Here is a 16,122-nt window from a genome sequence, read left to right on the forward strand (position 1 = left end):
AAGAAAGAACCTAAGACTTGAGAGAGCTAGGTTAGAATCAAGGCTTAAGAGAGCTAGATTAAGATTGCATAAGCAAGAATAGAGACTTAGGAATAAGTTCCGTTTTCCATTACCCATCGTGTGCGTCTTCGTCAGGTGTGTATAGCATGATCGCATAAGTTTGCATTGGCTGGGGTTGCCCTTGCGGTCAAGCTTAGGGTTGCGATGAAGATATCCTCACCATTTTATCTATTTTTCCATGCATTTTACTATGCGTTAATAGTTTTCGTGTCTCTACCTCTCATTCATACTTCCACCGCTTAATCTGTTAGTTAGGAGTAGGAGTAGTGTATAGCTTATCACCTCCATCATTCTTTTATTTATTCGCCGCATGCACATTACCATATGCATTTAGCTACAAGTCCCTGAGTTCGACCTCGGATCATCCGAGAAACTTGCTTCTCGTTATACTTGGTGAGAGCACAAGAAAACTTGTGACAAGAACGCATGATCATTGCATATGAGATCAACGCATACATTCCATTCCAACGCATGACCACCAACGCATGAGAACCAACGCATAACTTAAGACATGCATCGCATAATAATTGCGTCCCCGAACAAAACACATTAGTCATCGTACTGTTGATTATATATCCAATGGACACAGAAATATATCTGTAGTGCGAAGAGCATAGCTGTCGGTCTTTAGTGGAGTGTTAGTTATCGGATGGTGGATAATGTGATTAAATAGTTTAATTAGTTATTCACGTACCGTTGGAGCTGCAAGTTACAGGTCCATAAGGTCCCTTTGGTAGTTCAATGGATTTAAGTTAAGAATCAGTTTTTGGGTTAATTTTTGAAATGTTCAAATTAATAAGAGGGCATTTGATTATATATGATATAATTGATATAATGTATTTGATACATCATTGTTTAATTAGAGAAACAAATAGTTGAATATGATTCAAATATATTTTCTATGAATGAGATTCATAGTTATTAAATTTAATATAAATATGATTCGTATTAAATGCCATAAAATAGAGAAAAAGAACTATGGTTTATATATCGTATATGATGCAATATTAAAACTATAGGTTAGAAATATAATATGATAAGTTAGTTATCATATTTATTTATATTTATTAATTATTTGATAATTAACTCATTTTTCTCCATAACCACTCTTAGTGAGTAGTTATTTAGTTTTACGGAAAAAGTGATTCCACATGAGAGATATCACGGACGAGAATTATCAATCGAGTGACTACACGATCACTTTGAGAGACTATACAATAGCCTCATTATCTAAATAATCGAGTAGGAAGTCTATGCGATAAACTCGTTCGTCTACACAACAATGTTATTTCCTACACGATCGTCTTCCTCCTCCACACCAAACCTTCCATTTAACCAAAATTGGCCAGACCCCACCACTCTTAGATTCTCACACCGACAATACCAAGGTATCCAAGTGATAGTGTCCTATTTTGTTTGAGGATCAAGTTGCTACTTGCTGCTTGTTCGAGAGAAGTGTTTGTGATTTGTTCACTGTTCGTGAACAAGTTTGATCAAGGGATTACTTGAAGAACGGTCCTTCTAAGGTATAATCTCTCAACCTTTGTTTTTATTTCGAAAGCATGCTGTAATTTAAGTTTAATGCATAATATTTCTGTTTGACTGTAAACGTATGCGTTCATTCACAATGGGATTTGGACAATCCGCTTTCGCTCAAAGGTTCTCTATAAACAGAGTTCCTTTAGTACTAATATTAATTATCGATACTAATACTTGTATTGATACAAATTTTCGATGTTGATATTGATATTGATATGGGTAAATGGATCTAGACACAAATGGTAAATAATGAAAAATTAGTAAAATAGATAGTGTTAGTCCCACGTATTAATCAAAGGTAATTGGTTGACCCTCTCCTTCGCAATGGGATTACAGACAAAGATTTCGAATTTCGTTGTGGGGCCCATACTTCATTGTGATTACAGAATTTTGGTAAAATATTGTCCTAAAATGTTTCAATATCATCGTCGATGCCTCCCGCTACCTCTAATTTTGTCTCTACACTCCAACCTTGAATCGATGTCTGAATCACTGTCGTTGATTGTCTATTTCCGCAATGGTAGATTTGTATACATGGCTCCTGATTTCAAACGTCATGATGATTTCTGCCAAAGGTTTACTCAAAATCCCTTCCATAGTCATCTTTGTAAACTATCGTCTTGCTCTAGAGCATTGTTATCTTTCGATGTTCTAAAATTCATCGTCGGTGGTAGGGAGGCCGGAGGTGGAGTTGCGGGTGGTAGGAAAGCCGGAGGTGCAGTTACTAGTGGAAGATTTTGGCAGTGTTTGGGATACTAACTGATAGCACATTTCTCAAATCTTAAGCTATCACTAATTGCAGTTATTAGTGACATTAATAGTACATTTTTCAAATTGAAAGCTATAGTGATATTCACTGATTGCAGTTTCACTGATAGCAGCTATTAGTGACAGCAACTGGTAGCACATTTCTCAAATTGAAAACTATCATTGATAACTACTATCAGTGATAACTTTCAAATTTTACTATTTTTTTATCTATATATGCAATTATTTTATTCCTGTATTACATATTTTATTATTTTGGGCTTAAATGTCATTTATGAAACTAACCCCAATAGTAATGTTGTAAATAAGATATGGGATATAAATTTGACACGTGTATCCCCTGTAATTTCAATGTAATGCCACCAACATGTTCACAAGCTTTCAATAATGGAGAAGCTTCATAAGACAAATGAGTTGAATTCATAAGACAAATGAGTTGAAGTAACTAAAAATAAAAGGAAGAATGTGGAAGCTTTGGCGTTTGTGAAAAAAAAAATGGTGGAAGGAAGCTCATTTTTTATAATAGTAGGTACAGAATACTTACAGATCTTTTTTAATTGTAAAATGAGTTGGAAAGAAAAGAACAAAAGAAAAAAAAGGTAAAGGTGGTTGTGATGACCGTTTCGTTTTTTGTTTTAAATTTTTTAAAATTAAACCTATTTCCTCTTCTATTTTTTATAATAATTTGGATTCTTCTTAAATACAATGGTTGAATTCTTAGACAAATTCTAAAAACAAAAACAAATTTTTAAAAGCTATTTTTTTAGTTATCAATTTTTTTATTGATTTTTTAAATCATTGATAAAAATAGATAACAAAAAAAGAAAGTTGGAAGATACTTTTTTGTGGAGTTCATTGACATTGCAAAAAATGTAGAATGCCAGGTCCTTTGACAGTCGAGTTGCTTGGATAATAATTTTGTTTTTAGTTTCATTTTAGTTTTTTATTTTTGATTTTTTTTATTTACTCACTATTTCTCTTGTATGGTTCCTGCACTTCTTATTGAAACATTTGAAGTCTTAATAAAAAAAGAGAGAAAAAAGTTTTCCATTTTTGAAAAATAAAAATCTAGTTTTTAATTAAGAAAATTATTTTAAATGACAAAATTGTTGAAGCAAAATTTTAAAACTATCAGTGATAGATGTTGTAGACACTGATAGCTATCAGTGTCTATCAGCGTCTATCATTGATAATTTTAAAATTTTGCTATATTTTATAAATATTTTGGTTTATTTTTTTATATTTAAAAACAACCTTTTTAATTATTAATTTTTTTAAAAGAAATATTAAGAAATCAACTGTTTGCTTAACAAAAGATGAAAATTATCATAAAAAAAGTATACTAATGTCGGTAAATAAATACGATTTTCAGAAAATAATAATATAATTATTAACTGAATATATAATTAGGCGTTAATAGGTTGGCTTGACAGTTACAACCAACTCCATATTTACAAAATTAGAATAAAGAGAATTGGAATGAAATTTCATATCATGTTCATGCAAGTTTGAGTTTTATAATTTTTTTTAAACGAAAATTATTGGAGTGAGTTTGGAAGCTAAGAGAATATATATTTTTTCAATTAAAACAGCTTAGGTTGTTCACAACCCTTATTGTTTGACTTGGACATCAATGGCAATTAATCGTTAGTTCGATTGAAAGTCGGAAGAGATAGATAGATATATGAAACTCTTTTTTATTTTGCTTCATTGTACATAATTTTGTGGGAGAACTGTTTCTCTACTTGTGTTTACTTTGTTTTATATTTTGCATGAAATAATAACATGATTTAGATCAATCAAAGAGTGATATTTCATTGTAGAGCATTCTTATTCCAAGGAGAGCAAGTAATCGAGGTTTGAGAATGTTGCAAACAGGGGCCACTTGCATAAACCAGCCATCTGCAGTTGGTGCAAGTCTTTGCATCTCTGTTGAAGTCGTAAATAGTGAAGTAGTGGATTTGACCTTGAATCCATTCGAAGCTGCAGTAAAATAATGTTGTCCCCCAGACGTTAGGTCTAAAGGTAAATGAATAGCTTTTATCTGACTCTATGATATGAACTCCCAAGTCGTCCTGCTTAGATCTACAATGAATGCCCAATAGAGGACCACCCACTTCGTTGACCATAGTGACTGTAGTTTCTGGAAGAAGTCCGATCAATTCATCGGTAGCACGGAGGCTGATGGGTAACAATAATAACATTGAGAATGCAAATGCTAAAGATGAGGACATTTTGCCTAGGAAAGAAGAGAGAATTACTACACTTTAACAATATATCAATTACTTTTTTTTTTCCAATTGCTTTGATTGCAAGGAAATGACTAGAAGTGGCATATATATAGCTAGGTTGGCAGGTAGTATAGGAACCGTAGTACTAGAAAATTTCACCCAAAATAGTGTCATCCGTTGTAATTGTAATTCAGTTTTTTTTTTTCTTTTGAAACAATTGTAACATATAACATCCCTTCACCATAAATAACTTAGTATGAAATACGAGAAAAGCTAAATTAGATGCCCTGTAACTGCAAGTTAGAATTTGACATTAACTCACAATTAATAAATAAGTAATAAAATATGAAATATATGAGAAAATCTGATCACTTACTTTGTAATAAATGTTGTAAACTAGTGTAAGTTAGCCTTACATCCATGCTATTAATTAGTATTTATGGGAATATATTATATTCTGTCAAGGGAAAGATTACATATTATATTTTTTTCATTCTCAATTTCCTTATTTTGTTTTCTTCTTTTATTTTTTGGAAAAATATGAACGTATTATTTAAATCAGTTGAATTATAAAATGGGTTAAAAATTAAGATTTCATTTGATAACCATTTTGTTTTTTGTTTTTATTTTTAAAAATTAAGTTTATATCATCTACATTTCTTACCATTATTTATATCTTTCTTTTTAAGTACAATGGTTGAATTCTCAGTCAAATTCCATAAACAAAAACAACTTCTTGAAAGCTACTTTTTATTAGTTCCCAAAATTTATCTTTGTTTTTTAAACAAATGGTGAAAAGTAGTGTCTATAGATTAATTTAAAAAAAACAAAAATAAAATAATTATCCAACGGGGCCTAAAGAACTTGTTAAATGAACTGAACACTAACATTTTTTTAAAAAAATTTCAACCTATAAAGTAGAAATTTGAACCTCTACAAATTTTTGGTCCAAGATACATCCCTTAATAAATTGATTTATACGTTTTTGTTGAAAAATGGTTCTAGGTAAATAACTAAATAGGTCCATGAACATACACTATATTATGAACAAAATGTATATGCAATGTTGCTTTTGGGGATCTGGACAAAGACATAATTATTAGATGGAAAATTTGAAGGCAAGGAACAAACTGGTGTTGAGAGGTAACAGGTTGAGTCTGAGACTGTTAGTGACTTGATTGACAAATATGTCGTTGAGACTCGTCGATGATCCTTTATGGCAGTATCTCTTTGATGATTGGTTAGTAAACTCTTGTTGTCTCTTATTTGGAAATTGAACACTGAAGTTGCTTGGTGTTTTGCTTCCAGCTTGAAGGATGGGATCTTTGAGAGCATCTGGGATGGGTTTGTCTTGTTGGATTGAAGTTCATCTCCCATTGCAAAGGATTGAAGATTCTTGAAGCGACGACGATATGCTCTGGGCTTGAGAGAATTTTTTCACTTTCGGATCTTGAATATTTTGTTGATTATGATCGTATGGATATAGTCAACCTATTAAGTAACAATGCTGTCAATATTTCTCAAGTCTCTTTCTTTGTTGTAGATGCAAATTGGAATTTTAAAGGTGATCCGTCACACATAACATAAATTTTAAATAAGATGCCCTAACAATCACAAAGAAACCCAGTAAATAACAAACAACAAATCAAGAGAAGAACAATTAGAGTTTTGTAACCTAGTTCAGTAATAAACCACTTATATCTTGTGGACAATGTGCTTGAGAAAGATAATTCACTAATACGACTAAGTGAAGCGTTTATAACGTTATACTTATATGTAAAATAATGGCGATTACAGTGACACACGTCGAGCCTAACTTATTTGTTCACCTTGGCCCCCCCTGGATGTGAGACTCCTTTTCAACTAAACTTAGGTTCCCTCTAAGTATGTGAATATTAGTGAAGAAACACTTAGATTCCCCCTAAGTGTTTGAGACTCCTCTCACTATGAAGATATCCTTCTTCCTTCTACTGAACTCCCTTTCACTTCAAGAACTTAGGCTCCCCTTAAGTTTGAGATCTCCTTCTCTATGAATGTTACTTTAGGATCCCTTATAGTACCAAAAATGTGTTATCTTAGTGCCTCTATTCTTGCCAGTTTTATGATATTAATGTGCTTATATTTGTAGGATCTCAAGTAATACATGTATGTCAAAGCATTATGGGTTGTTTGAGGTTAATTTGGAGCAATTAGGAGCTAAAATGGGCATCTGAGGCTTTAAATGGAAGAAAAAAGGACAAATTTGTCCCATGCGAGAGCGTCATGGTGCCCTATGGCAATGCGGTACGATGTTCTTCACATAATGCTAAAAAAGGGGTCAACTCTATGGCGTTGTCTTGTAGAGCCACGACACTACACACATTTATAAATTCTGCTCTTCGATTTTTAGGTTATATCTTTTGATCTGGGTGGCCGTTTTGGGCGAATGACTACTAAGTTTCTTCATTTTTTTTCGTTCTATATTCATCTATGCAAGATTAGATTGTAGGTTTTTCTTTATCTTATTTCTATAATCAAGTAGAAACGACGCTAGGTTCTAGCTTTTCTACCACTATGGAAAGGTAAGATCTATGATTTTCTAGTTTAAATAATTTTGAAGGAAATCTTTGTATTTTTGGGAGTATTTTCATAACATACTTAATATCTCTTGTCTATTGATTTTTATCCTGATTAAATTGCTTGATTGATTGTATATTCTCATGAATGTATGACAAACTACATGAGAATGTATGATTGGATGCTTTAGATTAACGTATAGACAAACATATAATTGTATGTTAATCTCTAAGAAGCAATAGGTTAGATAAGTGTTTTGGTCGTGAGAATCGTCATCGTCCACGATCTCTAATCGAACAAAAATTATTTATAAATCAACCAAACGACTACTTATACTACTAGGTAGCACAAGTAGCAAGTAAGAGGTCGAATCACAAAGAGGTCAAGAACTAAATCTCTCTTAAGTTAAACTTGACTGTGGAAAGGAGTAAAAATGGGGGGTTTTGGTTTTGGATAAAATGAAAACATGCAAGAACTTAAAATACAAGAGATAAATGTAAACTAGGATTGGTCTATGTAATTTCTAGAGTCATTCAATGAAATTTCTATCATCAACTTTTGTAACTTACACATCCAGCTGATTCATGCGTGCACAACTACTTGTTCATGCGACCTAACTAGCCTCTACAAAGGCAGAAAAACAGCAAGGATTAAACCTAGAGAACGTCCTAAGAATCAATTAATGAAAATCTAACATAAAGGTACAAAAAAGATAAAGGAAGGGGAAGAACTAAGAGCCACTCATTGGCCTCCATCAGTTTTTGCATCCCCCCAACCCTAGAACGAAGAAAAGATATTTATAGAAATTGGCGTAGCATTGCAATGCCCTTGGGAAGTATTGCAACGCTACCTTGCATCCATGCATTCTACCTTACGGCATTGCACCGAAGAATTGCTTGATGGTTGCGATGCTCCAATCGATGGTAGAACTTTAATTTTTGGGTCTTTTTCCTATTTGGTGCATCCAACTTCCATATTAGCTTATTTTTTGCTTGTTTTCTTCTACTTGGTTTCCTTGCCTCTTGAGATGAAATTACCTACAAAATAGGATAATTAAACATTTAAAATCTATTTATGAGTCCAAATTAAGCTAAGAATTATAGCTCTTTTTTAGAGCTATCAAACATTTCCAACTTAATTTTTGCTTGTCCCGAGGAAGGTAAAAACACATTCAAGCCATACATTCAATCTTACAAAAAAAACATCAATCTCTTTTAGTTAAAATTGACTGTTGACTTTAAAAATCCAAAAATATTTTTTCCTTTCTTGTGTCTTCTTCTTTATTCATGGCAGACAATATGAATATCTATTATATGTTTTGTGCAATGGAAGAAAAGGTAAGTGAATTTAATGAGCTTAGAGATCAAATATATAAACTAACCTCTCTTGTTTAAGTGTTGGCTATTAGGCAGCAAGATTTGCGTGGTCCTGAGCGCGGAAATTACCTTTCATGGGAGATGCCTAGCCAAACTCTGTTATCGATGCACTTTTCTTCTGCCAATTCAGCTATGTCTTTAGAAGATTTGGTTAGAGAACTTTCCGACAGCTCTGGTGAGTTTGTGCAGAAAATTTAAATTTCTAATTTTAAATAAAGTTAATTCAAATAATTAATTTTAAATAAAACTAATTTAATAACTAATTAAAAAATTTAATTAAATAAAATAATTTAATATCCAATATTAAATTATTTACACCACATTCCACTATCATGAATCCCTTTTCATGTAATTTTAATATTTAAATCATATTTAAATATTATCCAATTCTCCAATTTCGTTTAATTTAATAATTAAACATCTAATTATATCGTATAGAATTACTGATTCCCTTAATTTGAATTTGAAAAATTCAAATTTTCTCATCATGCTATTCTAAGGTTTAATTCATTTGTGAGCTAGTAGGGGGACCTAATGGACCTATTGAGGCTCCAACGATCTGAGATTAATTGGTTAAACTCTTTCAATCGAATTAATCAACATTCATTAACTACCGGGTCACTTTATTAAAGCCTAGTAGTTTCACTCCCCTCACTGTAGATATATTTTTGTCCACTTGGTCTATGGCTACTCCAAATTGTTCGTAATAATGGCTAGGTCAAAAGCTGTTTTACCCCCGAGATTACATTTTGCTCCTTGAGTCCCACTGATCCTCTAATGACAATTAGTTTGTGATCCAATCACCAAACGGAGTCCCTCTGAGGCCAATGAGAGGGTGGAGCCCATTGTTCAAGATCCAAAGTCAGTACTTAAGGGAATAAGAGTGAATTTCGTCTTACACCCTATGTCCTCAGCTATCTACCCCGTCTTATCCTTTAAAATGGGAGGCTTTTTAAGCCAGCGCTGTTCAGCCAACCCTTACCCATAAAATATATGGATAATCCCGCTAAATAGGAGTTCATAGTTAGCTTAGGATTAAGGTTAAGTTACCTAGGTCATCGCTTTGAAATAGTCAGTCTTAAACAGTAAACAACATTATAAAGTAAAAGTGACTTATTTCTTAGTCTGATCTTTATACAAACTCTTTACATAGGATGCCTCCACTTGCATGTCTCCACATGAATGATTAAGGATTACATCGTTTGTAGTAAATAATAAGTGGGTTGCATCCGGTAGTGTTTCTAGAATGAGGTACCCAACCTTATTTGTATACTATAGACCATTTTGGCTATCTACTTGAACTTTGACCTAATCTTATGTCTCCACATAAAGTCCAAGTACTCATGTAATAGCCATGAATCTTTAGTTTATTGGATTTAGTTTTTACAAACAATTTCCAGTTTTATTAAATAAACTTCAATAACATCATTATTGCAAATAAAATATGTTTAATTTTACAAACGGCGAGTTTTAGGACATACAACCCAACAAACTCCCACATGGACTAAAACTTCAATGAGTTCACATATACAATAAACTAGAGCACCAAATACCCAGTAATTCTCCCACTTGCCCTAGATTTATCAATCTCGTAGTCCTAGTCCCCCTAGGTGATCCTCAAACACTTTAGCCGGAAGGGCCTTTGTAAAAGGACAAACTAAGTTGTCTTCTAAGGCAATCTACATGACGATCATGTCTCCTCCATGTACGATCTCCCTACTCAGATGATACTTGCGCTCAATGTGCTTTCCGTGCTTATGGTTTCTTGGTTCTTTGGAATTTGCAACTGCTCCACTATTATCACGATAGAGGGTGATGGGCAGATGCATATTTGGAACTATTTCCAAATCAATCAAGAACTTTCTAAGCCACACTGCCTCCTTAGTTGCTTCACATGTAGCTACATACTCTGCTTCAATGGTGGAGTCAACAATAAAACTTTTCTTTATACTCCTCCATACTATAGCTCCTCTATTAAGAGTGAATATTGATCCTGAAGTTGATTTCCTAGAATCCACATTGGTTTGAAAATCAAAATCAGTATATCCTATAAAGACCAGATCCTTAGCAAAATACACGAGCATATAGTTCCTCTTTTTCTAAAGATACTTGAGGATGTTCTTAACGGCAGTCCAATGATCATATCCAGGATTGGACTGATATCTGCTGACAATTCTAACTGCATAGCATATGTCGGGGCATGTACACAACATGGCATACATCAAACTTCCAACTGTTGATGCATAGGAAATTTTTTTCATAACCTCAACCTCTTGAGGTGTCTTCGAACATTGTTCCTTAGACAAATAAATTCCATGCCTGAAAGGTAACATACCTCTCTTGGAATTTTGTATTTTATATCTAGATAACATCTTATCTATATAAGATGCCTAAGATAATGCTAGCATTCTATTTTTTCGATTCCAAACTATTTGGATCCCAAGAATATATTGTGCATCTCCCAAATCCTTCATTTGGAATTGCGATGCCAATCATCTGTTAATATCAGCTACAAATTTTACTTCATTTTCAATGAGTAGAATATCATTAACATATAAAACCAAAAAAGCTATAGTTTTATTGACAATCTTCTTGTAAATACAAGGTTCGTCAACATTCTTTTCAAAGCCATCAGATTTGATTGCAGTGTCAAATCTCATATTCGAGGATCATGATGCTTGTTTCAACCCATAAATACATCTTTTAAGCTTGCAAACCTTTTACTCTTGACCCTATTCTATAAACCCCTCTGGTTGAGACATATAGATACTCTCTTCAAGATAGTCATTCCGAAAGCCTGTCTTGACATCCATTTTTCATATTTCATAATCATAAAAAGCAGCAATGAATAAGAGTATTCTAATAGACTAGATCATGACAATCGAAGAGAAGGTTTCTTCATAATCTAACCTCTTTATTTGGATAAACTCTTTTGCCTCCATTCTAGCTTTGTAAGTTTGTACCTTACTATCTTATTCTTGTTTTCTTTTGTAGATTCATTTGCAACAAATAGGATTTACCCCTTTTGGTTGATCTATAAGTTTCCAAACTAAATTGAAGTACATAGACTCCATTTCGAGGTCCATGGCTTTTATCCATTGGTCCCTATCTACATCTTCCATTTCCTATTTAAGGTCAATGGGTCCTCTAAGCCATCATCAGGTATGACGTCCTGAGTTTCTGTTAAACCCATTCAACAGTCAGGTTGTTGAACAACTCTATCACTACATCGAGGCACTATCAACTCTTGAGAAGGATGTAAAGTACCAGTTTCATTGATAACTCTTGTTGAAAGACCAACTTGATCAACAACTCTTGTTGATTTATTTGTTGTTTCTCTGAACATCTCACTTAATACTAGCTTACTGCGAGTTTGATGATTCTTTATGTGGTTCTCCTCTAAAAAGGTTGCATTTATCGATACAAATACTTTATCTTCCTGAGGATCATAAAATAGTCCACCCTTCATTTCTTTGGGGTAGCCTACGAATAGGCATACTTTTGAACGGCGCTTCAATTTCTTTGGATTCTACACCAACACATGTGTTAGGCACCCCGAAATCCTGAAGTGGTGTAAAATACCTTTACGTCCTCTCCATAACTCGTAAGGTGTTTCTGAAACACTTTTCGAGGGAACCATGTTCAAAATATATACATCAGTCTCTATTGCATGTCCCCAAAAAGAACAAGGTAACTGAGCATAACTCATCATAGAACGAACCATGTCCAATAGAATTCTATTTCTCCTTTCAGCCACATCATTTTGTTGAGGTGTACCAGATGTTGTGATTTGAGACTGAATACTGTGTTTTATCAAATAGTTCAAGGATTTTAAGTCTATATACTCACCATCTCGATCTGATCGAAGTGTTTTAGTCCTTTTACCTAATTGTTTCTCAACTTTTGCTTTGTATTCCTTGAACTTTTCAAGTGTTTTGGACTTATGATGCATTAGGTAAATATAATCATATCTAAAATAATCATCTATAAAGTTGATGATATATTCATACCCTCCTTGTGCTTTAACATTCATCGAACCACAGAGGTCTGAATGTACTAGCAATAAAGGTTCTTTGGCTCAATAACCTTTTTCCGTAAAAGATCTTTTGGTCATTTTACCCTCAAGACAAGATTCACATGGTGGTAGAGAGTTATCTCCTAACTGATTTAGAAGTCCACTCTTAACTAATCTCCCAATTCTTTTGAGATTAATGTGACCTAGTCTTAAGTGCCAAAGATAGGCATTAGGAGAAATGTTACATTTCTTGTTTTGAGTTTAAGCTATTTTAAACATCTTTATATTCAAAATAGCTTTTACCTCAGTTGGTTATAACACATATAAGCTATTTTTCAGTTTTGCATAACATATTTTAATACCTTTTTAGAAAATGAACACTACATTATCTTCAAAAGAGACTTTATATTTTTGTTCTAGCAAACATGAGATATCTATTAAATTCCTCCTCATGGGAGGAATGTAAATTTTCAAGTAAAATGTATCTATCTTCAATAAATAACTTTATATCTCCTATTGCTTTAGCTAAAACAACCTCTTCGATGCCTACCTTAATGGTTGTTTCGCCTTCTGTAAGTCGCCTCTAGGAACTAATTTTCTAAGTGAAAGCACAGATTGTTGGGTTTTATGTCTTAAAACTCGTGGTTTGTAACTCAATAAATTTATTCTATTATCAATAAAGATGTTATTGAGGTTTTATTCAATAAAGTTGTTATTGAATGTATGAATTGCTCATTTTGTTTTAGAAAGAACCTAAATCCAATAAACTAAAGATCCATGGCTATTATATGAATACTTGAATGTTATGTGGAGACATAAGAGTGGATCAAGTTTAATAAATAGACAAAGCGGTCTATAGTATACGAATAAGGCTGGGTATCTTATTCTGATAACACTATTAGATGCGACCCATTCTGTAGTCTTAAGACACCTCAAAAGGTTGAGGTTATGAAACGAATTCCATATGCATCAGCAGTAAGAAACTTAATGTATGCAATATTGTGTACTCGTCCCAACATATGTTATGCAGTTGGAATTGTCAGCAGATTTGAGTTCAATCCTGGATATGATCATTGGACTGCCGTTAAAAACATCATCAAGTATCTTCAGAAAACGAGGGATTATATGCTCGTGTACACAAAGAAGACGTGATTGTCATGTAGATAGCCTCACAAGACAACTTAGCTGGTCCATTTACAAAGGCTCTTTCGGCTAAAGTGTTCGAGGGTCACCTAGTGGGATTAGGACTACGAGATTCTTTCTACTAGGGCAAATGGGAGAAATTATGGGTATCTGATGCCCTAGTTTATTTTATTTATTCTTTTTGTTTTCTCTCATTGAACTCAACATTGTATATATTTATCCACTGAAGTTTTAGTCCAAGTGGGAGTTTGTTGGGTTGTATGTCCTAAAACTTGCAGTTTTAGTTAAACATATTCTATTATCAATATAGATGTTATTCAACATTTCTTCAATAAATTTGTTATTGAATTTGTAAATTGCACTTGTAAATACTAAATTCAATAAACTAAGATCCATGGCTATTATATGAATGCTTGAACTTTATATGGAGACATAAAAGTGGATTAGGTTCGAGTAAATAGTCAAAATGATCTATAGTATATGAATAAGGTTGGGTGCCTTATTCTGATAACACTATTGGATGTGGCTCACTCTGTAACTGTTACAATTTGTTATAAGGGCTACAAACAAAGTGATCTTGATTCGTTCATGTATTGTCATGAGGAATGAAGGCATCTTATGCAATGAGTTTGCGTAAGATTGAACCAAGAAATAAGTCACTCTTACTTTATAACATTGTTTACTGATTAAGATTGACTATTTCGCTTAGATGACCTAGGCAACTCGATCTTAATCCTAAGGTAATTATGAACACTTGTTTATTCAGGATTATCCTTAGATTTGCATAGGTGAGGGTTAGCTCAATAGCACCGAATTAATAAGCCTCTCACTTAAGGGGTAAGAGCGGGTAGATAGCTGGGGAAATAAGGTGCAAGAAGAAATTCATGCCTACTCGATTTAGGGTTAGGAGGACGGTTGTTCTCTTAAGTACTGAATCCATGTCTTGAATAAGGGGTCTCACCCTTTCATTGGTCCGAGAGGGGTTCTATTTAGTGATTGGATCAGAAACCAATTGTTCATTAGAAGATCAATAAAACTTAAAGAGCAAGCCATAATTTTGAGGGTAAAACAATATTTGACCCAGCATTTATTACGAACAACCTGTGAAGGGTCGACTTACTAATTATAGTTAAATCAAGTGGACACAAATATATCTACAATGAATAGAGTGCAACTATTGAGCTATAGTGGTGTGCCTCGATAGTTGTCGAATACTGATTAATTCGGTCTAAAGAGTTTTAGCCAGTTAATCTCACAACGTGGAGCTCATGATTTGTAGGTCCATAAGGTCCCTCTACTAGCTCGTAAAACATAAACACCTTGAATTAATAAATTGAGTGAATTTGAAATGATTTCAAATTGAAGCATTCAAATTGAATTTCAATTTGAAGTGTTCAAATTGGATTTCGGCTTTGATTTTGAATAGTTTAAACTCAAATTATGGTTTGTATAATTATATTTGATATAATTAATTAACGTTTAATTTAAACGAAATTGGGGAGTTTATAATATTTAAATATTTATTTAAATATCAATTACATGAATAGGATTCATGTTTAAATATTAGGTGTGTGATTAATTTAATATTTGATATTAAATTATTATTTAATTTATTAAATATGTTTAGTTAATTGAAATCAAATAAAATTTGAATATTAGTTATTTTAGAATTAATTAAAATTTGAATTTAAACTAGAAATTGGAAATTAAAATTGTAAGTGGAAATCTCCAATTTTCATCAAGTAGGAGGTGGTTCCAATTAAATTCACCACTTAGCCCACTTCAACATCAACTTGTAGCTGCCATTGACAATGTTCATATGTGCTTACATGAATAGAGTTGATAACACGCTTCAATTTTAGAGTATTAGGGGATGGAATGACAAAAAATTAGTTTTCTACTGTGTTCTTCATCTTCTCTTAAAATCTCTCCAAATTTCATCACCAAATTCACTTCAATTTTGAGTTCCACCACTCAAATTCAAGGCTGAGAATAGTAGAGAAGATCTCTTGGTGGTTTACTGTAGGGTTGGAGCTGAGAATACGTGAGAAGCAGCTTGGATCAGAGAGGAATTCTTCAAAGGTATGTATTTCTTGAAACCATCTTATTACCCTGTGAACATGCTTATTTTAATGTCAAAATTAAGGAATTAGAAGGAGTCATTGAGAAGGAGTCGTCAAAGGTGGGCTTTTCAAGAGGGGAGGAGAGACAAAGAAATTTTGGGCTTCCAAGAGGGGAAGGAGCCATGAAGATGCAAATGGTTGGACCACCGAAAAAGAGAAGGGGGAAGAGAGAAAGAGGAATTTAGGGCTTTAAGGTTTTTTTTTTTTTTTTTTTTTTTTTTTTGTTCTTGTTTCAAGGGAGGGAAACTAAAATGGGAGGAGAAAACAAAAATGAGAGAGAGTGGGAAAAAAATATAAAGGATTTTATATAA

The sequence above is a fragment of the Benincasa hispida genome, chromosome 12 (assembly GCF_027475165.1).
Source record: "Benincasa hispida cultivar pf3 chromosome 12, pf3_genome.v1.1, whole genome shotgun sequence".
Taxonomy (NCBI): Eukaryota; Viridiplantae; Streptophyta; class Magnoliopsida; order Cucurbitales; family Cucurbitaceae; genus Benincasa; species Benincasa hispida.